Raw genomic sequence first — 26493 nt, 5'->3', positions numbered from 1 at the left:
AGGAAATTGCCAAGTAAAATATTGTACACAAGATAATTTCCCCTTTAGTTTTTGAAAGCAGGATTTAGACAAGCTCTGTCTTAAGCACCAAAATCTAGATGCACAAGTTGTATTTGATCTTTTGGATTTTCTTTTCACACTAATATTAATTCAGAAAGAAAATCTCCAAAAAAGTTTTTATATTTTAAAATATACAAAACAGGAATAGAAAAGCATTTTCTTCATAACATTTTCTAAAAATTAAGGGCTTAACATAAATTGAATGTTTAAATCATAAAATAAGCTTTTGAAATGGTTCCAAACCATAACCAAAATGTTTAATAATTTTTTAATTAAAATGTTTCTTGATATTTAAGATTTATAATAAGGTTAGCTAATTAAAATTTGTACAATATACATGACAGTGCTTTTGACTTCATGAGAAATAAACTGTTCATTAATTTTATGATGATAAAAATTATTTCCCAAATACTAACTCAAATGGATCTGATTGCCAGGATGAAGACACAATCTGTAATTTTAACATGCTTTTTGGTAACATTAACAAAGGGTATTTTCAAAGACATTAGTAATTGTTAAAATCCATGAAATGCACAATAATGCATCATTTCTTCATTTTTCTATTAGTATAATATGGATAGTAATACCAATTTCACCATGTTATTGTGTGAGTTTATAAAATGTTTCAGTAAATGAAACCAACAAGGCTGTTCTGAGAAGGGAGTTATCTAAGCTTGAACCCTAACCAAAGGGCTTGCTTACTACATTGACATCACTTTGTATTTCAAATTCACAGCAGCAGGAACTAATACAATTTGTAATGAACTGGCAGGATCATTAAATCTACAAATGTTTAGACTTCCTATGAAAGATTCACCCTTAACTTTGTCCTTCAATATCTGTTAAAATTATCTCTGCTTCCATCAGCGATGTGAATCACAGTTTCATTGTTATTTTTCTAAACTCTTGGACCTAAATCACCTTTATTCTTATATGTGTTGTTTGATTTTCAATTACCAGAGTGGAGATTATATGAATATAGAATTAGATAAGTACAGGTGCAGTTTCTTATTTAAAGCTCTGTGGGGGTTTTCCTTAGTGAAACTATAGCAAATCCTAATAGTTCCAAATAGATGTTATTTGCTAGTCTGCAAGAGAACAAAGTGAGTTTTAACAGCAGGTGATGGGCACAGTCTTCCAAAGAGGACCCTATGAGCTATGAATGAGATATTGACCCTGGATAATCTTGCCTTTGTGATGCTGTCCAATTCTATAAATGACTTCCTCATTTCATTCAATCCCCTCCAAACAGTCATTGGTCAGCCTATTCTATTTAAATATCCTGTCTCAGTTTCTGGTCTAATCAGAATGGTTGTCAGCTCTGCTCAACTCATTGCTCCTGCAGTGTTCGGCTCCATAGGAGCCAAAACATAATGGACCTAAATAATGGATGGCTGAATTGGAAATAAAAATAAGCTATTTGTTTGAAATTTACCTCCCATTTATTATAAGCTTACATAGGAGGGCTCCTAAGAATCTGTAGGAGAGCCTTGTCTAGAAAAGTTATATATGTTTATGTGCTGAGAGTGGAAGGAACACATGAGTACCATAGTGTTTCATAGCATTATTTTTTTAACAATAGAGTCCTGAGGGAATTGAAATGCAAGTCTTGTCACTAAAAACATGCCTGAATAACATACTAGAATAGGAGAATCATGAAGGTACAGACACACCTAGACATAAATCACAGATGATAATTGCAGTTCTAATCATTAGGTGCTTTGAAATGTTCTTCAGTTGTGCAGTGTGCATAAGATGATGTTACCAGAATAAGTGATTTCTCTATGCATACCATGAACCCTGTCAAGACTGAGAGCTGTTTAATGATTTAGAATTCAACATTATGAAGATCCATTCTGCATGCTCTGTAAGAGCTATTATTTCAGACATAAGTGCTATTATTTGTAGGGAGGAATTTTACGCATATTTCACCATGTGTACCATTAAACATGCACTCCTATACATTTTACATTATTATTATTACCTGATGGCCATTCAGCATGCAGTCATCAAAGCACAATATATATGGCTCTCCAGTTGCACAAGAGAAAGCAATGAGCTAGGGTAATTTGCCAGCTCTGGAGAGCAGTGTCACTTGAAATTTATGATTCTTAAATGGAAATTAAGGACAATATACAAAGGCGTATAGGAACAGTTGCCACTGTGTGAAAAAGCTTAACATTTGTAGTTTGGCAAGTTTTAGGTTTTTCCTTAAAGTGTTTTAAGACCAAAATTCCTATTATTGAAGTCCATGTATGATAATTTGTGAATGTATCTAAACCATGGGATTTTTTTCTGTATAAATTTTTAAACAAAAATGAAGCTTTTTTATTCCAAGGGCTTCAGATATTAGTGTATATCATACCCATACATATTAGAAGATATATTAGGTTATGTCAAAACTTAAAGAAAGAAACTATTAAATGTGAGTGTGGAGGAAGACTTTGTTTTTCCTAGGAACATCCATTGTTTCTACTATACAGAGCAAAACATAAAGATGGAATGACCAACTCATCCCAGTGTTCCTGAAACTTTTTCCCTGATTTTAAACTAAAAGCTTTGTCCTGGGAACTCCTTAGTACTGGACAAGCTGGAACTCCAGACTAGAAAATGACGTTAGTTGTTATTAAAAGTTTCTGATATTTAGAAGGAAGGGTAAAAACTTAATGTATACAGCCTCATGTGCACAGATGTATGTATCTGCATAAGCATAAAAATAGCTGAGTAATATCAACTAAGAGGTTCTGAGAATCAGAAACCAGGAAATAAGTGATAGACCAACAAATAATGAAGGTAAAACAAACACAGTGAAAGAAACCAAACTACTGCTTACTGATTATAGAGCTCAATTCTCATAGAAACATCAATACCTTTAGCATATTCTGGTGGTTAAGAGAATGATTTTTGTCATTGGGCTACTTATACAACACAGATGATGATGCATAAATTTAATGATCTATCAATACAGATTATTTGATACATGTAGGTATATACATATAAAACACCCAGAAAATAGTTAATATCGGTGTTATCTCTTTACCTTTTATCATTTGACATGAGCAATGATGTGCTTGCTATTGGCTTTCACTACTATTACAACATTGTCTCTTCAAATCAAGATGATACTGAACAATAAGTAATATAAAAATAAGGTATTATATATGCAGATATTAATATTTATAACTTTACTTGCACAATGCTAAGATACTGCTTCCTTTTTAGGCTACACGTGGAATCAGATTCCCTATAAAGAGAGTTCACTTTGAGTTGACAGTTATAGCAGTGAGCATTCTTCTAATGACCCCCAACTCAACACTAACTGTGTATTTCATAATATGTGATTGCACTATTTAAAAGCATTTTAAGTGTTCATTTTGCCACTTACTGCTGAAAGCACTATTTGGTTACCTGTATGGTGTTAGGATAGGCAAAGTCTGTGCACAAAAATTGAATGAAAAATTATGATTTTTTAAAAGTCTTAGCACAATAAGACTCTAAATGAAATTGTACAGAATAGGCATAATTTCTAAAATTCTGTAACTACTATTATCATGAATTAAGACACTTGACAACCATTTCCTTTAATATCAGGAACATAACCAAGAAAGACAAAATAAGTGTTTTAATATGTAGAAGAAAAAAAGAAAATCTATTGTATTTAGAGATATATTTATATAAAAACAGAAAATGAAATTAGTTCCTGATTTTAGCATTTTTAGTACAAAATCAGTTTCAACCTGTCTTTCACTCTATCAACTACAATGATCATTAACATTTCTCCCAAGAGCAATAAGTAACAAATATTAAAAGTAATTTAACAATCTGAAGACCATCAAACACTGTAAAATATCTAGAAATCAAACTTTAAATATACAATTTAAAATGAAGCTTAGCTCTGACTGTTGTGGCTTTGGTAGGTTTGTTGTCATCTTGCAGGGTAGAAGCTTGATGGTTCAAATTCCAGTTGGGACACATGCCTGGGCTGTGGGTTCAGTCCCAGGTGGGGGTGCATATGAGAGGAAGCAGATCAATGTTTCTTTCATGTTAATGTTTCTCTCCTTCTCTTCCTCCCTCCCACTCTCTCTAAAAATAAATAAATAAAGTCTTTAAAAAACATAAAGTAAAATAAAATAAAATAAAGTGGAAAATATCTCTATAGTGAAATTTAAAAATTATACTAAAGAACATAAAGCTTTAATAATGAGAGACATCATCCATACCTTTAGAATTTAAAATGAAAAAAATAACAATTCTCTCTAAATCCACTGAGATTGCAATAAACATTTTCATTAGACGTTTTAATAACTCAGTTCATGGATTTTGGTAATTACTTAAAATACATTTTCTTGAAGATCCATGTCAAAGTGAAAGAAAAGGAACAAAAAGAAAAGACTGCCTTACTAGATCCTCACAAAGTAAAGAAACAAAATAGAGGAGCGAGAGAGAGGAAGAAAGAGAGATAGAAACTGAGAGACAAAACCAGAGATAGATAGTGGAGAAAGATGATTTTAAGAAATTTGCAAATTATACATTAAAGAAGGAAACTGAATTTCAAGCTAGCAAGATATACAAAGATAGATTCCACATGTATTAGAAACTTAAGTGTAAATTAATATGCAGAAGAAAATTAAAGCTAAAATTAATAAAGTTATAAAAGATAAATTTAATAAAATGTTAATTAATGCTAATGAAATCAATACAAAAGAATGTATATGACCTCGATGTCCAAAATTCTAAAACAACAAACCATAAGATATAGAATTGATACATCAAAACAGATCAAATTTAAAGAATTTCTTTCTAAAAGAGGCCCCTGTTGAAAAAATTAGGAAACACGATATGCTTAAAAAAGAACAGCATGGTTCTTTATATTTTTAAAATAATTGCACTTATCAGTTAATTTTTTGGAGTAAAAGATTACTATAAAAGTCAAAGCTATATAGTAGATACAGGTATAGAAATGAATTTCCTTACCAGCTCTTCCCTCTCTGCCCATATGTAGCTAACCTTTATTAATATCTTTCTCTAGTCCAGACAGAATTAAAAGTCAGTGAAGTGTGCATCCCCCAAACATTTTCTGTACATACACATTGGTGGCCAGAATGGAGAGATTTAAGATTTTTACAGAACGTACTTTATGTGATTTATTATAAATTGTTTTTGTTTTCACCAATTATAAAATATAATCGGTGGGTTTCATGATAACTCACACATTTCTACCTTATTCACCTTAATGACTGGATATTATTCCATTTTTTGTAATATACTACATAAAACATATCCAATTATTGTCTTACATATATATACACATATACATATATATGTAGATTATATATACATACGTGTATATATGTAGAAATATATGTGGATATATATATAAATATATATATATTTTAAAACTTTTCACTTTTTAAAAGATTTTTATTTATCTTTAAAAGGGAAGGTAAGGAGAGAAGGAGAGAAATATCAATGTATGGATGCCTCTTATAAGTACCCTGCCGGGAACTGGCCGGCGACCCAGGCATGTGCCCTGACTGGGAATTGAACCACAATCGTGTGGTTCACAGGCTCACACTCAATCCACTGAGCTACGCCAGCCAGGGCTATAAAAATATATTTTACACATAAAACATTAATATAAATTAATATAACACTTATGTTAACATATTTCTGTATTAAATTATATCCATATAATTATAATATATGGTTATATGATTATTCTATTCTCATATTAATATTTATGTGAATGGTAGCAATAGTAACCTCTTATTTGAACTAAGATTTATAGATAAGTAAGATTTTGCCTTTTTATAAAATATATCTATTTTGTAATATCTATTTTGTAGTAATACTATGTTTTTCATATCTGTGTTTCTCAAAAGTAAGTTGTAAAAAGGAATGAATTCAGAGGAAAGAGAGATTAGTGAGAGAAGAGGGAATAGAATTGCTTTCACATTCAGATCATAACCTCATTGAATAATTTATTTCTTTTAATTGGTTTCTCTTCTACTACATATATTATCCAGGTTTTGTACATTCAAAACACAACTAGTTTTTCTCAGGGCCCCTGTTATTCTTTGGTACTTAAGTTGTCCTGTAATAAAATACCTAATAATTTATCGGTTATAAATTGAAATTTTAATTTCAATTGATAAAATTAATTTTGTATGCTTTTGAGTTTTTCACTTTCCTTTTATTGATGTAACAAACTTTTTTGTACTATCTCCTGTGTGAGGTTTTGAAAAATTTGTATTTTATGTTCATGTTAGTTAGAATTTTACAACATTTTACAATCTGTGGTCATAGTATCACATATTTGGGCAAATAGATGCATTTAATTGCCGAGTGTATACACACCCATACACACATACGCGCACATGTAATTGCTGCATCTCTGATGTTATAATTATTGTTTCTGAATGAAAATGTATATTTTGGTTAGTGCATCCTTGTTCTACCATTGTGTCATTACACATTGGCAATTTGGAAATGTAGCTGTTTTTTTATTTTTATTTCTCAAATATAAGAATTGGGGGAAAACACATTTTATACACCCTGTACATCTTGTAAATATCATGTATATTTACATAATGGAATACTATGAAGCTTTAAAAAAGAAGGAACTCTTACCCTTTGTGACTGGATGAATGGACCTGGTGAAATTTTTTAAAGATTTTATTTATTTGTATTTAGAGAGAGGGGAAGGGAGGAAGAAAGAGAGAGAGAAACATCAATGTGTGGTTGTCTCTCACATGGCAATCAATGAACAAAATAAACTGACAAACAAAATAAAGCCAGAAGCATGGAACAGACTAGCAGATACCAAGGGGAAGGGAGAGAGGGGAACTGGGAGAGATTAGCCAGAGAACATATATGCATATACACGTAGCCCATGCACACAGACAACAATGTGGTGAAGGTGGTGGGCAGAATTGAGGGGACATCTGTGATAGCGTGAACATTAAAAATAAGTTTATGCAAAATAGTGATATTTAATTAAAACAAGGAGAAATATCAAATTAGGTAAAAATCTATGTCTTTGGGCAATATTCCTCTTTTTTTGCAATTGTTATGTGCTCTTCTCTCTTCTAATATTGAATAATTCTATACATTTGAAGTTACTATCTTATTTCACTAAGAGAATGTATTGCCAATTTCCCTTGATGTATTAAAAGCTTTAACTGTGAAAAAATATACAAATTTAACAAGTGAGAACTGGAGAAGAATCCAATGAGAAAAAAGGTAAATAGTGATAAGATAAAAAAGTCGACTGAACAATTATTCTGATGATGGGGAGAAAAATAAACAAACTAAAAAATGGAAAGAAACAACCAAAATATAATAATTTAATGGAGCTTTTAAAATATAAGAGGCAAACATAAAAATTTTAAAGACATAAATTAATTAAATCAGATGAGTACATTATACAGAAAAAGTTATATCCTTGATATATCTTGTCCACTAATTACTCTGTCCAGTAATTCACCAGTTCTTTTTATTTTACTTTTAAAAATTATCTCATCTGCGAGCTATTCTTCTCCATCTTCAACTCTTAGACAAAGATACCAGCATCTCTTACCTGAATTACTTCAATAACTGATTAAATAAATATTCTCTCTTGTATGCATTTGTTTCCCCAGACAGTGTGAAATGTAAGATAATATCAATTCTTATACCATTAAGAGCTCATTACTATAAAATTAAAGACCCAATTTTGGGTCACAAGACCCAAAATTGTCTGCTGTTGTCTGACTCTCTAACCTCATTTCAAGCCACTCTTTCTCTTAATATCTCCAATCTAATAGCACTAGCCAATGAGATATTTGCTATATCATCATATCTGTGTTTACACACATTGTATCTGTCTGAAACTCTGCCCTGTTCTTTTTTCACTACTTTATCTTGTTTCTTGATTCAACCTTCATTTTCCATCCTAAAATTGCTCATTGACTTCTTCAAATTAAATGATGCCTACCTTTTGTTTGAGATAAAAAGAGCTCACTGAACTTTTTCTTCATTACTAATATAAAAATTTAGAATAATTTTAAATAGATTATTTATATTTATTCTTCTCAGACATTTCATTCAATGAAACAAGATCATATGTGTGACATAGTAAAGATGTAGTTTTAAATAAAAATTTGTCTCTAGTAACTATCATCAATGCTTAGTTTTTGCATATTATATTTAATGCTAATATTAAATATCAGTATTTTCTACTAAGTAGGGTTATTAAGAATTCCTCCCTTTGCTGTATATGCATTTTGACTTGAACTAATCAATAGAATGCAGCACAGAGGATGTCCTATATCTCACAAATTTAGGCCTAAAGGAGATTGTGAGCTTTCATTTTTCCTGTTAAAACCAGCCGCCATGCAGTAAGCGAATTCAGCCTGGGGAGGGAAAGGAAGAAAGCAAGAAGCACCCCTGCAGCATAAGACACTGCAGGAAAGAAAGTGGCTATTTGAAAGAACACTGGAGTGCCATCCTGGAGAGTGAAGCCTTCTTGGACCTTCCAGGCTAACTCAGTTGCCAGCTGAACCCGAACAAATGAATTCAAAGCCGATCCCACAGAAACAGAATAACCACCTGGAAAATTCCTGCCTGAAATCATAATCCCTAAAGTTGTGAAAAATAATAATTCATTGTCTTAAGCCACTAAGTTTTATTGTAGTTTCTTAGACACTAATTGACAATGGAAAAAATTAATGAATCAGCACTCATTATCAAAGTCATTGGAAAGGCACAACATGTTCTTAAAAAGTAGTATTTGAGGTTTATTCAATTCTTGAGTGAATATGAGAGATCATGAAATATAAAAATGAAAATATAGAACACCTTTTATGCTGAATAAGCAATGGATAACCTATCAAGGGTTTTTTAATATAATAGTGATGTTAATAAAACTATCCCTTAGAAACATTAATCTGGCTGTCATGATATGGATATATTTACTTGTGTTTGCTTGCATACCCTTTTGTGTATACAGGATTGAAGAACACTAGTTAAATACACACAATAAGAAACAAAATATATGGGAAAAAAATAAGAGGCAAAAGGACACTAAGCCAGTAGAACATGAGCTTACAGAGTGTGCATCAGGACCTCTCGGAACCTTACTCGATGACTTCTAGTGGCTCTTATGGTTTCCTTGGAGGCTATCTTAGTCTCCTTGACTGGGTAATTCTATCCAAGTAATACTTTCGGGGGAGGGCAAAATCCATGTTAGATGCAGATTCAAGTTTTTAATTTTTGGGTCTGACTTATTTTTAACATGGTTTATCACAGTTTTCCTATCATTTAGAATCCTATCTCCATAAATCATTATAAATATTTTTCTCAAGAGACATGCAATATGCATGCTGTCACCTGTACTGTATTTATATTTTCTGCATCTCTTATTAAACTTTAAAAGAGTAGTTTTCAAACAGTTGTATAATGGCTGATCTGTTTTCACATTTGAAAAGTCCTTGAAAGACGTGCACCAACCCTAACCCATATACTTAGACTTAAATATACTTCAGAATTTAAAATTTGGGTATTATAGAAATGTGCAATGGTCCATCTATTGTGCAAGAACTGGGCAGTACACCATAATAGAGCACACTAATATTTCCACTGCAAATACATGAATATTCACATACAGGGAGGTCCTTAAAGATTACAAATACCTCCAAGCTAAATTTTCTCACAAGATATTTAAGGTAAGGTCATTTACTGCTTTCAGACAGAGTTAAAAACAGCTTGTTTTCAACATACTTCACGTATCAGAACTAAGGGGTGGGGATTGTGACTTTTAATTTTCTGGATCCTGTCTCTCCCTAGGGTTGCTACCCAATCTTCTCCTTTAATTGATCCCTTTCTTTTTATATCAGATCTTTTTGTTCCCAGTCATGATCTTAACAGGTAACCAGTCAAGCTCCTCCTTTACAACCTATTTTTAAAGACAGACGTGATATAGAATCAACTTAAATATATTCCCCTTTTTCTAATATATATTAGACTATAGTTGTAATTTATCCTATGAAGTGTGAAGTCTCCTTTAAAGTATATTCCTCTGCTCTCTTATTTCCCCATGTCTCTCTGCCTGTGCCCTTCTAGTACTGAAACTCTATCCTGAGGTATTGTTCTTCATTCAGATATCCTGTAATTTCTCTATCTTTTGTTCTACTAGCACTCTGCTTAATTATTAAGGCACCTCAAAAGAAGTCTTCTGTCTTTACCGATATTCTGACCTTAAGATTGTTAAAATGTCATGTAGTTTTCTCTATGTTTTTCCAAGTGGGAATTTTATCTCACATGGTAGTTTCACCTATTGTTGCCATTTAGTTTTCAGTAATATGCTTCTGATAGTAAAGCCAGAACACTGATCCCAGTTATTCACAAGGATGATTAGCACATGGTGGATGGACCAGTTCTAAAAATAGTGCCAAGGCAGACAAACCACACAATTTCTAGCCCATTGTCTAGACACTGGCTAAAAGTCAGTCAGTGCTTACAGTTCCAAGACTCAAATTCATTTATGATCAAGACCTCACAGAAGAACTATTAGACTAAGTAAAAATGTTATATCTACCAAGGCCTGTAAAAACTCTAAAGAGAATATACCCTAAACGAGTCCTTTTAATGAACTAAAATAAAGTAATTAAGTTCAAAGGTTTTGGAGTTCAGAGGGTTCACCTGAAATATTACCATTTATTATTTGGGTCTGTATGTGCTACTCCCTTTTATTTCTCAATAGCCCCAGATTAGAAACCAGACTGCATTCTTCTATGTAGCTTAATTAAAACCATCCTTCTACCTAATGTAATTCCAGAAGCAGTAAGACAAGGAGTAAAACATATAGAAGTCAAAATATCACCTTTGTTTCTTGTTGATACAATGTAGGGTGAGGGGTGAGAATCAGCTGGACTGCCAAAGGTCTTGCTAGCAGAACCCTAACCAAGAGTTAGGCCTCCCTCCCTAACTAAAAATAAAGAGAATTATATGAATTGTTTGTACCTGGTTCCTCAGCTCTGGGTCCTACAACTGTCAGCTGTGCTGCATTTTCACCTGGAGGCTTGGTTAGGAGAGGACCTGCTTCCCAGTTCATTCATGTTGTTGGCAGAATTATTTTCTCCCAGTTTTATGATCGCAGGTCCCAGCCTCCTCACGACTGTTTTAAAGCTCTTTGTAGTTCCTATTTCTTGTCTCTCTCCACAACAAATTTATAATACTGCTGTTTGCTTTAAAACCAGTAGAAAAATCTCTCAATCCAACCTGCTAAATGCAATTTAAGGAGTGATATTTCATTGTCTCTGTTTTATCTCCTTTGTTAGAATCCAGTCACTGATTTCGCCCCGACTCCAGAGGAGGTGACAAACATGAATGTCACATCGCAAGGTCCTCTCAGATGGCTCTTTGGGGTCAGTTACTTGATGCATGCTACCAGTATGGTAAAATAAATGTACCCAAGCGAGTAAACAAATGTAAATACATTTCAGGCTCCGGCTGGTGTGGCTCAGTGGGTTGATTGCTGACCTGAAAACTGAAGGGTCACCAGTTCAATTTTCGGTCAGGGCACATGTCTGGGTTGAGGGCTGGGTCCCCAGTTCTGGGGGTGGGAGAGACAACTGATTGATATATCTCTCACATATTGATGATTCTCTCCCTCCCTTCTGAAGAAAAGATAATAATAAAATAAAATAAAATAAAATAAAATAAAATAAAATAAAATAAAATAAAATAAAATAAAATAAAATAAAATAAAATAAAATAAAATAAAATAAAATAAAATAAAATAAAATAAAATAAAAACAAATTTCACAGAAGCACATCATATATTCCTGGCTCTAAAGATTGGTGAATAATTAAAATTATATAGGCTATTGTAGATACTTTGGTCAGTATTTTATATCAACTTGGCTCCATCATTTTCACCAACTACTCAATCAAACATCTGAAGATACACGTTTATAGGGGCTGCTGTGAAAGTAATTTGTCTATGAGATGAAAGTTTTTTAAGTAAGGTAGATTATCTTAGATAATTTGACTAGGTCTGACTCAATCAATTTAAAGACTCTAAAAGTAGAACTAAGGTTTCCCTGAGGGAGAAGAAATTCTACCTACATATAACAGCCACAATTCATGTCTCAGAGTTTCATCTTGCCCTTCCCATAGCCTGCAGTATGGATTTAGAAAATTGCCTTTATTTTGAGCTAAAGACAATTTTAGCTTCAGGCTCAAAAGAAATGCATGGCCCTCCTAATGCTTCTCCCTTTAACTACCTAGAAGAACTTCAGTGATAGGCTTTGCCCATTGTAAGAGACTCACAGAGATCATTTGTTTTGATTTATCTATAGGGCATGATGACATTTTATATACTAACCATCTGTCCTTCTTATCATCCTGCAAGGACCGTTTGCAGCCCCCAGGTGGATCACCTCCTCTCTAGCTCAGGATGGCTTGTTTACCTCAGTCCCCCTTTCTATCTCTGAACCTCTCCTGCATGTCAGGTCTCTGACTCTCTCATGTATGTGGGGTTCCCATACATATGTATAGATTAAATTTGGTTATTTTCTCATGTTGACTTGATTATTAGACCAGCAAAAGAACCTCGAAGGTAGAAAAGAGTTTGTGCATCCCCCAACATATGGTCCCTTTTCCCTTAAAGCTTATTGACCATCTAAAGCAAATGTCCCCAACCATTTTGCCATAGGGACTGGTTTCATGGAAGATGGAGGTAGGAGGAGGACAGGAGGCAGAGCTCAGGGGGTAATGCAGAGAAGCTTCACTCCCTGGCTCATTGCTCACAACCTGCTGTGTGGCCAGGTTCCTAATGGGCCATGGATCAGGGTGTTCTGGACCCCTGATCTAAGATGTCTAGCCACTTCAGGCCCTGCATGGTCCCCTCACCCTAATCAACAAAACAAACAAACGAGCAAAATAGAACCAGAGACTTGGAAGTAAAGAACAAACTGAAAATGACCAGAAGGGAGGGGGAAAGAAAGGAAAGGAGCATTCCGAGGAACACAAATAGAGGATTCGTGGGCACAGACAATGGGGGAGTTGACTGTGGGAGGATGGGGCAGGGGGAGCAACGGGGTAAACAGTGGTACAACAGTAACTGAACAACAATAAATAGAAAAAGGAATCCATATCTCAGCATAATCACAATCCAGTGAGCCATGAAACACTGCCTTAGCAGCCCTGCCTTGGAGGAACAAAATAATATGATCTAGTATCATTTTTGTGAGTTCCTTAATTTAGAAATAGGCTCTAAGAATTAATACACTACATAATTTTTAGACAAATATTAATTAATGTTCATTTTCCCTCTACAGAAGTTTTGATAGGTATTACACTAAAGTAAGATAAAGCTTATTAATACAGAAAAGGAATGAGAGTTCAGCTAATCCATGACCATGAATAAAATGTATGTGTAGATAGATAAATAGATAGAATTCCAGAATATATTAAAAATATACATGTTTTGTCTGCTTCAGCACAAGGCAAATGATTCATCAATAACCAAAGATTTACATAAAGTAATAATAACTAAATGTCCAGTTTTGAAAAGCATCCATATATATAGGGTTGGATACAAGTAACAGCCATTTTTTATTACAAAATCATTAGCATGCAATTATGTAACATAACAATATCACACTCAAGCACACCATATGCATATGATATTTTAGGAAAAATTTTTCAAATTAAAATTATAAATTAATACACCCATACACCCACACTCAAGCAGGCATTTTGCTGGACCCTGTATGTTAATTGTAAGAAATACAAATTTCATTGAGCTATTTAAGTTCATTTGGGGTAAAATAGATGCTTATGACACAGAAATCACTGAGGAGGGGTAGGAAGGGGCCAAAGGAGGAGGTTCCTGAGGCAATTGTAGACAGCCAAGGATGGGATTGGCCGAGAAGCTGAACGCCTGCAGAGCACATGGAATTATGGGTCAGAAGATTAGAAGTAAAAAGGACAGAGACCGCGTCTTGGGCTCTCTTCCTTGAGGATACCTGGATAATCCAGGGGCGGCTGCCTGTGCGTTCCCAAAGGGTAGTAATTTGTATGGATTTTGGATAGGGAAAAAAATCTCCAGGCACAGTTTAGAATTGGGCTGGCCTGGCGGCGGGTGGCAGGGTTATTCTTTGGGGGTTTCCAGAGAGGACGGACTCTGAGGCAGAAGCTTGCCATTCTTCCAAAATTGTGTAGCTTTTGTATCTTATGTTGTTCTACTTTGTAAACTTACCCTATAAGATAAAAAAAATAACAGTGGGAATGATAGAAATCAGGTGTTAAAGAGTTTAGTCTTAATGGAAAGGTTTAAGTGAATAAAGCTATAACTCAAGAGTTAAAGATTTTAGCCTTAATTGATAGGCTTAAGTGACTATTGCATATAAAAATCTGTTATTCCAAAATTGTGTAGCTTTTAAATAAAGACTTATTTTTTTTTATCACCAAAACATTACCTACAGAATTTTGCCTAGAGGGTGGTAGTGGGCAGGCAGCAGGACCCACTTGCTGTTCAGTAACTCTTAGACAACAGAATGAGGTGTTTTCCATTGCCTCTTTTTGCTATTGTTATTTTATATGATTATAACTTAAAATATAATGTTAAAATATCACAGGAGTGCTACTAAAAATTGTGATTTTAGATTTAGTAAAGCCAAACTGTTACATTATACAAAATATTGAAAGGCAAAAATAATGCCTACAGGAGAAAAGTATAGATTCTCTTGTAATGGCTCACAAAAGAATTAGAAACCCAAAATTATTGGATATTAAAAATCTATTTATAATGTAAAGATAGAAACTAAGAACTTGGATTTCTTGGCAGAAAAAGTAGCCTAGGAATATCAGATTTTCCCTGCATTGGTGACTGTGAGCAAGATGTTGACTGGGGAAATGGTAAAAAGCCAAGAAGACTGGTGGTGTCTGAATAGGGAGGAGAAAAGGGGAGGCACGTGTAGATAGAGACGTTAAGCAAAGAACTAAAATCAAGGTCCGCTATCTCAGGAAAGTTTCTACGGAAAATACAGATTTTGGAGACTTCTGCATAGATGACTTGTTTAAATGCAGACTAAATCTGGTCGGAAGATATCAGAAGAATCGGGAGAGGAGGCATAGCACCAAGGTCAAACATAAATGAAGTTCACAGAAGAAAATAACTGCATCTTGCCATCCAGAACCAATAGGCAAAACACAAGCAGCCCATGATTCTGAGAGAGCCTAACTCCCAAAGGGAATCTCGAGTAAACAGTTATTAAATCATAATTTGGCATTTCTGGATTATGGCAGCCACTTTTATACTTAATGCACTTCTATATAAGTTCATCAGGAAAAATACATTTATTAATGGAAGTAAAAGCAAATGGGAAAAAATTGCCAATGACTGAAACTGACAGTTTTCACTGGTCATGATAAGTTTGTACAGAGCCATGTGCCTATAACAACATTGCAGTCAACAGTCTGCATGTGCAAGGGTGAGGCCGTAAGATTACAACGAAGCGAAGAAAATTCTATCACCTAGTGCTGTCGCCATGAAATGTCCTAGAGCATCACATTACTATTTTGTGCCATTTCAGTGTATGGAAAGCAGTGCTCTCAGCTAGAAATATCTTGGGGGGGCACTCACCTGTTTAAGGTGAGCTTCCCACAGTTATCTCTCTTTTCTAAAGTAATGTTAATACTGGAATGACCCTGGTGATTCTTATTATGTTTGCAAGATGCCCTTAGTTAATAACCATTAGGAAGTTTTATTACTGGTGGTCCCTTACTAGTTTAAAAGCTTACCTGAGGGCACATAGCTAGGATCTCCTAGCCAAGTCCCGTGGGTAGGTGGGGACGGAGAGTCAGAGAGAGAGAAAGTGAGACTCAGATTGACTGAGAGATAGACTGAATGATTGAGAGATATAAATAGAAATAGATATGGAGATGAGAGAGAGGGAGAAAGATGTTAGACAGGTAGAGATAGAGATAAAGATACAGAGCATGGGCCTGCAGTTCTGCTTTGATTGGGGTTGAGGGTGGGAGCTTATAGTTTTGCTGGCTCACGTTTTATGGTGAATTTAAAACATAAGAGAGTATTTAAAACATCGGAAGTGAAACAAGCAAGCAAACAAACAAACAAGTAGTAAGTCATTAAAATCAACCAAAATCTCTAAAGCACGTGTATCTCAGTGGGTGGAGGCAGCCTGACTCTTGAGCTAGTTGTGGCTAGTGGTGAATTTATTGAAGATAGTCAGCTTTGAGTTGAGATGTGGATGCCTCAGCAATCAAATCTTAAGTCATTCATTTACATTACCCACCCTCCCCCAGAAAAAGATAACGAAAGTCAGCTGGCTTTCCATACAATTCTTCACTTGTTTGTAGTGATGCTAGTGTGCTGCCACTCTTACCAAGTATAACACATTCAGTTATAGCATCAGGCTATACCATCTAGGTTTCTGGAAGTACACTCGGTTATATTTGCCCAACCATGAAATTCCCTATTGATTCATTTCTTAGAACTTATCACCATTGTTAAGCAGTTAATTGTTAAACAGAATGCAATATGGGAATTATGTAGTCCTGATTTGGGTCTTTAAAAAGTTCATTACAACTCACTGACATACAAATAAAACCCTTTAACACTATTCATAGTGATGCATAATACACAGTCATGTACATAAAGATCATTTAATACATATATATTTTTATAAATTTACTTATTCATTCATTCATCCCATAAATATTTGTTGAGCAGAAAATATCTGCCAGGAACTGAAATGTAAGACCAAAAAATAAATAAAAAGAAAGAAAAAGATGATCTTACTCTAACTTTTAATTTTTAAGGAGAAAGCACATATAAATAAGTAGTGTTTATTTTGAAAATCACAATGATAGAAATAGGTAAGTATAAAGAGCACTTTAGGAATAGTTTACATCTTAAGTGAAACATAAAGATTTAATAAAATTAGGCATATAATGTTTTGTGAGAAGACATTATACAATAGAACACAAAAGCAAATACAAGATGATGAGAAATACCTAGGAATGTGCAGAAACATAAAACATTTTATAATTCCAAGAGCATAAATTAAAGGCTATAGGTAGGTGTGGAGAAGCCAACAGGCTAGAACAACATGCTAAGAGATTTGATATTTATCTTGTGGTCCACATGGAAAAGCAGATCTGCAGGGCAATAATAGATATTATAAATGAATAAAAGAGCTTCATTGTTAAGTAAATTTGAAAAATGCCAATTAAACAAGATTAAGCAGGCATTCTTCAAGTTTTAATATACCTGTGTGCTTTGTAAATTACCAAGCATAGTGATCTTAAGCCCATTTGTTCAAGGTAATTTTTTACAAGAGGTACCTCACAGGACAAGAATTCCATCATAAATTCTCTTAGAGAAATTGGGAAACATGGAAAGTTTCATATGTAGCAAGACTAGATTTGCAATTTAAAAATATTGCTCTGAGGATTTCTGTAGAGACTCGGTTAAAGGTTAAAATAAATGGATATAGGAAGTGCTGCTAATTACCTAACTGAGACAAGAGATAATGAAGCAGCATAGGAGCAGGAAAGCCACAGAGTAATAAGTAAACTATGTTAAAGAATTGGAAGCCGTAATAGCATCTGTTTCTGGATGAAAGGGTATAAAGAAGAAGAAATCAGTTACTTCTCTTTTTAGATTAAGTGATCGAGAAAGGGATGAGATAAAATTAGAATCTTTGGGGGGGGGAAAATAATGAGTTAGGACTTGAAAATGTAGAATATAAGATGCTTCTATAAATACTACTGTAATGTCCAATAGGACATATTTACAGAAACTTGAAGCTCATGAAAAAAATTTGTCACATAAAGAAATTTCTGACATTGATAGCTATGGTTTTTGTGGAATGTCTTCACACAAAAAAGATGCCATCTATAATCTTCATTTATTTATTTATTATTCTTATTAACATGATGGTGTCATACAATTACTATTCTAATGTTCCTTAGATGATATATCTATTTATATTTATTAAACACACACACATACACACACACCTATATGTACCACTGGTAAATGTTTCAGTCCAAAATTGGTATTGCTATTATTCAGAAGAGAGTAAGTCATTCTTTAGTCCCTCAGTAACAACTATTCCAAAATAATGCAAAAATATCTGTGACTTAAAGCAGCCAACATATTGCTCACTGTGAATCCAGAAAATTCTCTGAGAAAACTATAGTATCCTCCAGGTAGTGACTTCTCAATCCAAAATAATGTAACTTATGGAATACCCATATCAAAATGTACTTTCATTATTACGGTGACCTGGAGAAAAGGGTATGGAGACTCACCAACTGACTCTCAAATGCCAAATGTCTCATTGAAAAGTGAAATGAAATAAAATAAAATATGCTTTAAAGCAATTCACTATTCCTCCTATAGTTTCAAAGAAATGAGAAAATGCCACGGAAGATAGAACCAAAAATGTTAGGAAACAATAGTAGACACTCTCCTAAATTAGCTAATTAACCATTAAAAAAACATAAGGTCTAATGTAGTCATAGAACTGTGATAAATATTATGCATATTACATATTATAAAATAAAAACTTATTTTAAATAAAACTGTTTTCAAGTATTTTCTAAAATATCAAAAAATGAATAATAGATAATAAAGAAGGAGTATCTGGGATTTGTTCCAAAGAATGTGTCCCCCATGTCACTACCTCATCTCTGACTGACTACTTATGCAGGATCTTATTGGTAGAGGAAAATATGAACATCTTCAGCACTGCCTGGAATGCGATTTTAGACAAAAAAGATAAACAAAAGCAAAAGTTGTTAAAAAGGAGTGATCACCCATGAGATGCTTTAAGTTGTGTGAGAAGAATCACAAATGCCTGACGATATAAACTAAAAATAAGGCAACACCTGCCATAATAAACAATAACATAACTTTTATGTTCCATTAATTTTGTCATCCACTCATTAACGTCGCAACCTGGAATCCAGAGCACAAATCTTTATTAATTTTGCCACAAGTGAAACCAGGCAATCTGTGTGGCTGCCAAAGTATTTTTCAAATGTGCTACATTAATATATAAATGTAATAAATATGGTATTATTTTGTATTTAAAAAATACACATATGTGATTCTTCCTTCTGTCATATGTAAATTTTATTTTGATCCACCATTGTAAGAGAGATCCAACAGAATCTTTGTGAAATAGATTAATTATTTTAAGGGAGATTAACAATTTGGGCATCCAAAGATTCCTCCTTCAACCTTAGTTTTATTATATTGTGCAATCATTTTCATTTTAGGAAACTGATGTTGTAAAATGTGACATGTCCTCATGTACTTTCTCAAACAAATGAGAGTTTTTGAAATACCACTTTGTAATAATAAAAATATATTCATGAACTTGAATTATTATAGTGTTTATAACTATTCCCTTGGTGTGAATTACTTTGTAACAATTCAAAGCTTGTTCACTTGGCTTAATTAAAGTGTTCTCATTCTTACAAATTGCATAAGAGGAGTAGATTTATTATAAAATATTTCAATTTGGGGAAAAGAGTGTAACTAGTATTTAATTTAGTGGCACAGAGAAATGGATTTAGCCATGGGCAGCAGAGCTTGGAGAACCAATGAGAATGCTGGTGAGGATGAAACTGTGAAGATTTAAAAAGAAAATACTTTCCTACTTAAGCCTATCTCCCTAAATCATCAGGAACAGAATGATACAAAATTTTCAGTACTTGTGTGTGTGTGTATACAATGAGCCAATCATAAGTGACACCAAGTGAAGAATTCGCTACGTTTTGAGTTACCAAACCAACATGCAGAAATGTTTAAAATGTTATCGTGGATTGAAACATTAAGATGTAAAAAAAATTATCCTTTTTGTTATTTTTGGAAATTGGTCAAGTATAGTTGTCTCTATTTTCACCCCATGGGGAGTGGGTAGGGTGGGGAGAGTAGTTGGGGGAAAATTATCTTTTTTTCTAAAGGTCTTCCTTGGACAAGAATTAGAAATTTGGAATATCATATTCATTTTAAAGGATCATGTGCTTTAAAAATTACTGTAGTTTAGCATTTCACAAAACATATTTGAATGCAAAATATAATTAATTAGGATCAGTATCATACATGCTTAAAAGTTATTTCCAGAATAGAGAAACATTAAACTGAAATGCAGTTATTTAACTGAAGTAATGCATATCCAATTTCTATTATCTATGATTTATCCCCCAAAACAATATTTAAGTTCTTTATTCATTATTTTATGGAAGCACAGATTTCTATATTAGTTGATGAAATTAAGAGAAATATATTTTAGGCCAATAGCAGATTTAAAAAAAATAGCATCTCAGAGTAGATTAATTATTTTTTCATGTAATTTATAATTCTTCTTTATCTATATGACTGCCCTTCACTTCAGTAGCAATAAAAAGCTTTGAAAACCCTTAGATATCAAAATAATAAATTTTTCTACACATCAAATATCTTTCTCTAGGACACTATACATTCAGTTTAAAAGGGTGTAATTTTCTAGATATGTGAGAGTGAGCTAAATTGTATAAGCATCATAATGCATGTGCCGTAATGAACACTGTGCTGTAATTATTGTGACTTCAATAATCAAATGCTGGTTATACATCTGAGATTCCTGAAACAGAACTGAGAGGATCATGAGGATTAAAGACATATGAGATGCTAAATCCTTAGTCATTTTTACACATTTTATGGCTAGCCTATTCCTTCTTACAACTCAATGAGAATGAGATGATGACTAGTGGAAAATAGTCAACTAATTAAATTTCAGACTTTCAAAAAGGTCAGAATAGTACAGCATATTACTATACTTGACAGAATAAATGGAGCATGCAAATGCCAATACTTCATTCTGGTGACAAAACCAGGAAAAAATAAAAGGAAATTGAGCAAAATTGTCTCATTTCTTCAGCTGTGCCAGTCAAAATTTAGCTAGAAATTTAACTGCTTAGTGAACTATTTGCTATACTAAAACAAAGGTGACTTATGTTCTTATAATTATCTTTAATATTGTTTCTTCAATACAGCTTAAACAACTATAAGTTATAAGTTATATGAATGCTATTTATTATAAATTATGATCTACATTACTAAAATATATTATTATACATTATAAATATGACACAAAAATATTCCTTAGCTCCATGTCTGATAAGAGCTTCTTAAAGATTTCTTTAATAATCAGGTGAATTCCCATGTTTGGTCCATTTAACAACCACACTTTATTAGTAAGATTAGATGGAATAAAATAGCCTACATAAATAGCACATTAAATACAAAGCCAATATTGTTAAATGTCTATAACCATATATATATGTGTGTTTGTGTGTATATATATAAAATGCACACAAAATTCTTACTTAAAAAGTATGATATTTATTTTTAAAGAACACTCAACACAAAGGCACATTTTGAGCATACGGTTGTTTTTCTTGCTATTCTCCTGCAAGTTAATTATCATTCATCACCCATCTCATGTTTAAGGCTCAGCCTTTTTTCAAATTTCACCTTCAAAAATGTTTTAATGACTGATGTTTCTCTTCTTTAAAGTGCTTGCTTATAGTTGATTTAGCAAAATTGTTTCTGAATAAAGTAATGAATGTGAAGCACATATAACAGGACTTAACAGAGACCAGATGTTTTAAGAAACATGACCTTTCATTGGCTACGAATTTGAGTCTGTCCTACATTAGCTGGAAATTATAATCTCACTTGTTCACAATTATATATCCTTCAGAATATTATTCAATCACTGTGACTGAGCATCAGTTTCCACATGTACAGAATGAGCAAAATGATACCTATCTCATAGGATTATTGAGGTGATTATATGTTATAATTTTTAAGATGCTGAATACATGTAATACATATCAGAACTGAGCAAAAATTTATTTTTCTTTTATTATTTAATATGAAAATCTATTGAACTCTGCCTTTCTATACGTACATATGTACATATCTCATATGTAGATACAATGTATGATATGTACACACAGAGACAGATTGATATGCATATGCATGTATGTGTGCTGGAAGGAGTGACAAGCAAGTATAAATGACATCTAGTGTTTTATTTTGATTTCTAAACACCATTCTCCCATAAAAGGAACCATGACTCCTTAGACAAGTTAATGACTTCAAGATAGAGAAAGTAAAATAAGAGCTGGAACATCTCATGTTTTTAGAAAGTAAGGAAAAATAAAGTTGAGGGCCTACTGAAAGAACACAAAAGCCAATTCATCTGAAGAATATCCTAATGTTAAAGGCTAGTAAAATTTCTGAACAACAAAATAAATAATAGCATTATATTTTAGCCTATAAAAAGTTCATAAATTCATATTGATAAAATAATCTGCTGATAAATATCAGGGGATGACAGACAGACTTCTTTGTTACAATACAATTCAAATTAATAAACAAGGTAAGAGGAAAACAGAAAATTAACCTTAGGCAAACTCCAAAATAGTAAATTTTCAAGACAAGATCCATTAACAAATGTTAAAATTATTAGGCAAAAGTATTATGACAATCAGTATTTTATAATGTCAAATATCTTCCCAGGATATTTATTAAATACAAGGGAAAAGATAGTAACTTACCCAAGAGAAATCTGGAAAGACAACTCCTTAAAGTGATTAAATTTAACAACATCTGTAGTAAAATATATGAAAATTTTAAATGACTTGATATGATTCACTGAAAAGGATATAGCATTGTTCCTAGGTTATTCTTTCAGAAAATGCACATCATTGTTATAATGAGAAATCATCAGAAAGAACATAATCAAAGTACATTACATGAAATAACTGATCATTATTCTTCATGTGTTAACATGAAGATTGAGAAACATAAACTTGGAAGATACTAATGAAAAAACAACTCTAAGTAATATTTATCCTGGATAAAATATTGAAACAGGAAAATGATGTTAGTAGAAAACCTAATAAAATTCAATTAGGTCTGTAATATGGTTAATAGTATTACACCAATGTCAATGTCCTGCTTTTGATAATTTTACTTTGTATTTATAAAATGTTAGCATAAAGAAAGAATAAGAAAGAAGAAAAATGTTGAATTATTTTGATAATATTTTTCTATACTTTTGAAATTTTTATTGTATTTTTTCCATTATCATTTAATCCCCTTATACATCCTACACCCCATGATCACCACACTGTTGTCCAGGAGTCCATTTTCTTTTTTGCTCTAATCTCCATCTCTAATCTCCCCTTCCATCTGTAGCTGTCCTCCTGCTATTGATGAGTCTGACTCTATGGTGCTTGTTAGTTCAGTTCATTCATTAGATTCCACATATAAGTAAAATCATATGTATTTGTCTTTCTCTGACTGGCTTATTTCATGTAGCATAATGTTCTCCAGGTCCATCCATACTATCAAAATGGTAAAATTGTTCTTTTTCTGCAGCTGAGTATAACCCATTGTGTAAATGTCCCATAGTTGTTTGATGCACTCATCACTTGATGGACACTTGGACAACTTCCATATATTGGCAATTGTAAATAACATCACAATGAACATAGGGATACTTATGATCTTTTGAATTGGTGTTTTGGGCTTCTTTGGATATATTTTCAGAATTGGTATCACTGGGTCAAAAGGCAGATACACTTTTAATTTTTTGAGGTATCTCCATACCACTTTCCACAGTGTCTGCACCAGTCTGCACTGCTACCAACAGTGAAAAGGTGCCTTCCTTTCAGCACATTGTCTCCAGCATTTGTTGCTTGTTGGTTTAGTGATGATAGACATTGTGAAAGGTGTGATGTGATATTTCACTGTGGTTTTATTTTGCATTTCTCTAATAATTAGTGATGTTGAGCATCTTTTCATATGTTCATTGGCCATTTGTATGTCTTTTTTGGACAAGTGTCTATACAGGTCATTTACCCATTTTTAAATTGTATTGTTTGTTTTGGTGTTAAAATTTGTATGATATTATAAATTTTGTATATTGTCTTCTTATCAAGTATATTAATATATTCTCCCATTCTGTGGGTTGTCTTTTTATTTTGTTTATGTTTTCCTTTGCAATGTAAAACTTTCTAGTTAGAAGTAGTCCCATTTGCTTATTTTTACTTTGTTTCCATTGCCTGGGGAGATATGTACAATCAAATATTGCTATAACGATGTCCAAGATTTTGCTGCCTATGTTTTATTCTAAGATTTTTATGGTTTGGGGTCTATAATGTCTTTGATCCATTTTGAATATATTCTAGTGTGTAGTATAAGAAAGTGGCCTAGTTCCATTTTTATGTATGCATCTGTCCAATTTTCCCAACACTATTTATTGAATAATCTATCTTTAGTTCATTATATGTGCTTGCTTCCTATGTCAAATATTAATTGACTATAAAGTGTGAGTTTACTTCTGGTCTGTCTATTCTGTTCCATTGATCTATGTGCCCTTTCTTGTGAGAGTACCATGCTGTTTTGATTAGTATGGCCTTAGACTACAGTATTATATTAAGTGTGTGATTTTTCCAACTTTATTCTTCTTTCTCAGGATTGCTGCTGCTGTGTGGGTCTTTTGTGATTCCATATGAATTTTTGAAATATTCGTCCTAATTCTGTAAAATATAACTCTGATTATTCACAAGAACTGTTTTGAATCTACAAATTATTTTGGGTAATATGGACATTTTAATGATGTTAATTCTTCTTACCCACAAACGCTGTATATGCTTCCAATTATTTGTATCTTCTTCAATTTCTTTCTTCAATGTCTTATAATTTTTTTTCACTGCAAGTCTTTCACATCTTTGGTTATATTTATTTCTAGGAATTTTACTCTTTTTGAAGAACTTTGGAATGAGTTTTTTTTTAATTTACCTTTGTGCTGGTTTGTTATTGGCATATAAAATGCAACTAATATCTGGATATCAAGTTTGTTTTCTGCTACTTTGCTGAACTCACTTATCAGTTCTAATAGTTTAAGGTGAAATGTTTTGGGGTCTTTATGTACAGTAAATATCATCCACAAATAAAGACAGTTTTACTTCTTCATTTCCAATCTAGATGCTGTTTATTTCTTCTTCTTGTCTGATTGCTGTGGCTAGGATTTCCATTACTATGCTGAATAAGAGAGGCAAAAGCAGACATACCTATCTTGTCCCTAATCTTAAGGAGAAAGTTTGCCTCTTGAATATGATTTTGGCAGTGAGTTTGTCATAGATGGTCTTTATTATGTTAAGGTATCTTCCCCCTATTACCACTTTGCTGAGAGTTTTGATCATAAATGAGTGCTGGATTTTATCAAATATTTTTTCTGCATCTATTGATGTGATCATGTGGTATATATCATTTGTTTTGTGTTTGTGGTGAATCACACTTATTATTGATTTGGGATCGTTGTCCCTTTTGCATTCCCAGAAAAAAAATCCCACTTGATTGTGGTGTATGATCTTTTTGATGTATTGCATTTTTTGTGGGTTTTTTTTGTTTGCTAATATTTTGCTGAGGATTTTAGTGTCTGTTCCTCAGGGATATTGGCCATAATTTTCTCTTTTTGTAGTGTCATTATCTTGCATAATATTGGCTCCTTAAAATGATCTTGGGAGCCATCTCTCCTTTTGAATTGGTGAAAAAAGTTTGAGAAGGAGAGGTGTTAGTTGTCAGAATGTTGGCTAAAATTCATTTGTGAAGCCAATCTGGTCCAAGGCTTCTGTATTTGGGGAGTTTTTTGATTCCTGCTTCAATATCAGTAGGTGTGATCTATCTATGATTCTTTATGATTTACTTTTGGAAATTTGTATATTTCTTGAAATTTTTCTGTTTTATCCAGGTTGTCCAGTTTGTTGGCATTTTGTTGCTCATAATATTATCTTATAATACTTTGAATTTCTTTGATGTCAGTTGTTATTTATCCTCCTTCATTTCAAATTTGATTTATTTGTGCTCTCTCTTTTTTTTTTTTTGACAAGTTTTGTTAAAGGTTTGTCAATCTTGCTTATCTTTACCAAGAAAGGATTTTTCTTCTCTTGGATTCATTGATCTTATGTATAATTTTTTTAGACTCTATTTACTTCTGCTTTGAACTTTCTTATTTCTTTCCTTCTACTTACTTTTGGCTTTGTTTGTTGTTCTTTTTGAGGTTCTTTTGAGTGTAAAGGTAGATTGTTGATTTCAGCTTTTTCTTTTTTTTTTTTTTGAGACAGGCTTGGAATTATATGAATTTCCCTCTTAAGATTGCTTTCCCCGTTTCACACAGATTTTGGATTGTTTTATTTTCATTTTCATTTGTTTCAAGATGTCTTTTGATTTCATCCTTGATCTCATTTTTTTACCCATTCATGATTTAATAACATGTATTTAGCTTCCATGTCTTTGCATGACTTTCAGTGTTCTTCTTATGATTGATTTCTAGTTTCATAGCATTGTGG

The sequence above is a fragment of the Artibeus jamaicensis genome, unplaced genomic scaffold, assembly GCF_021234435.1.
Source record: "Artibeus jamaicensis isolate MK-2021 breed Jamaican fruit bat unplaced genomic scaffold, CSHL_Jam_final contig_466, whole genome shotgun sequence".
Lineage (NCBI taxonomy): Eukaryota > Metazoa > Chordata > Mammalia > Chiroptera > Phyllostomidae > Artibeus > Artibeus jamaicensis.
The sequence above is the reverse complement of the archived record's forward strand: the minus strand, read 5'-3'. Positions refer to the sequence as shown.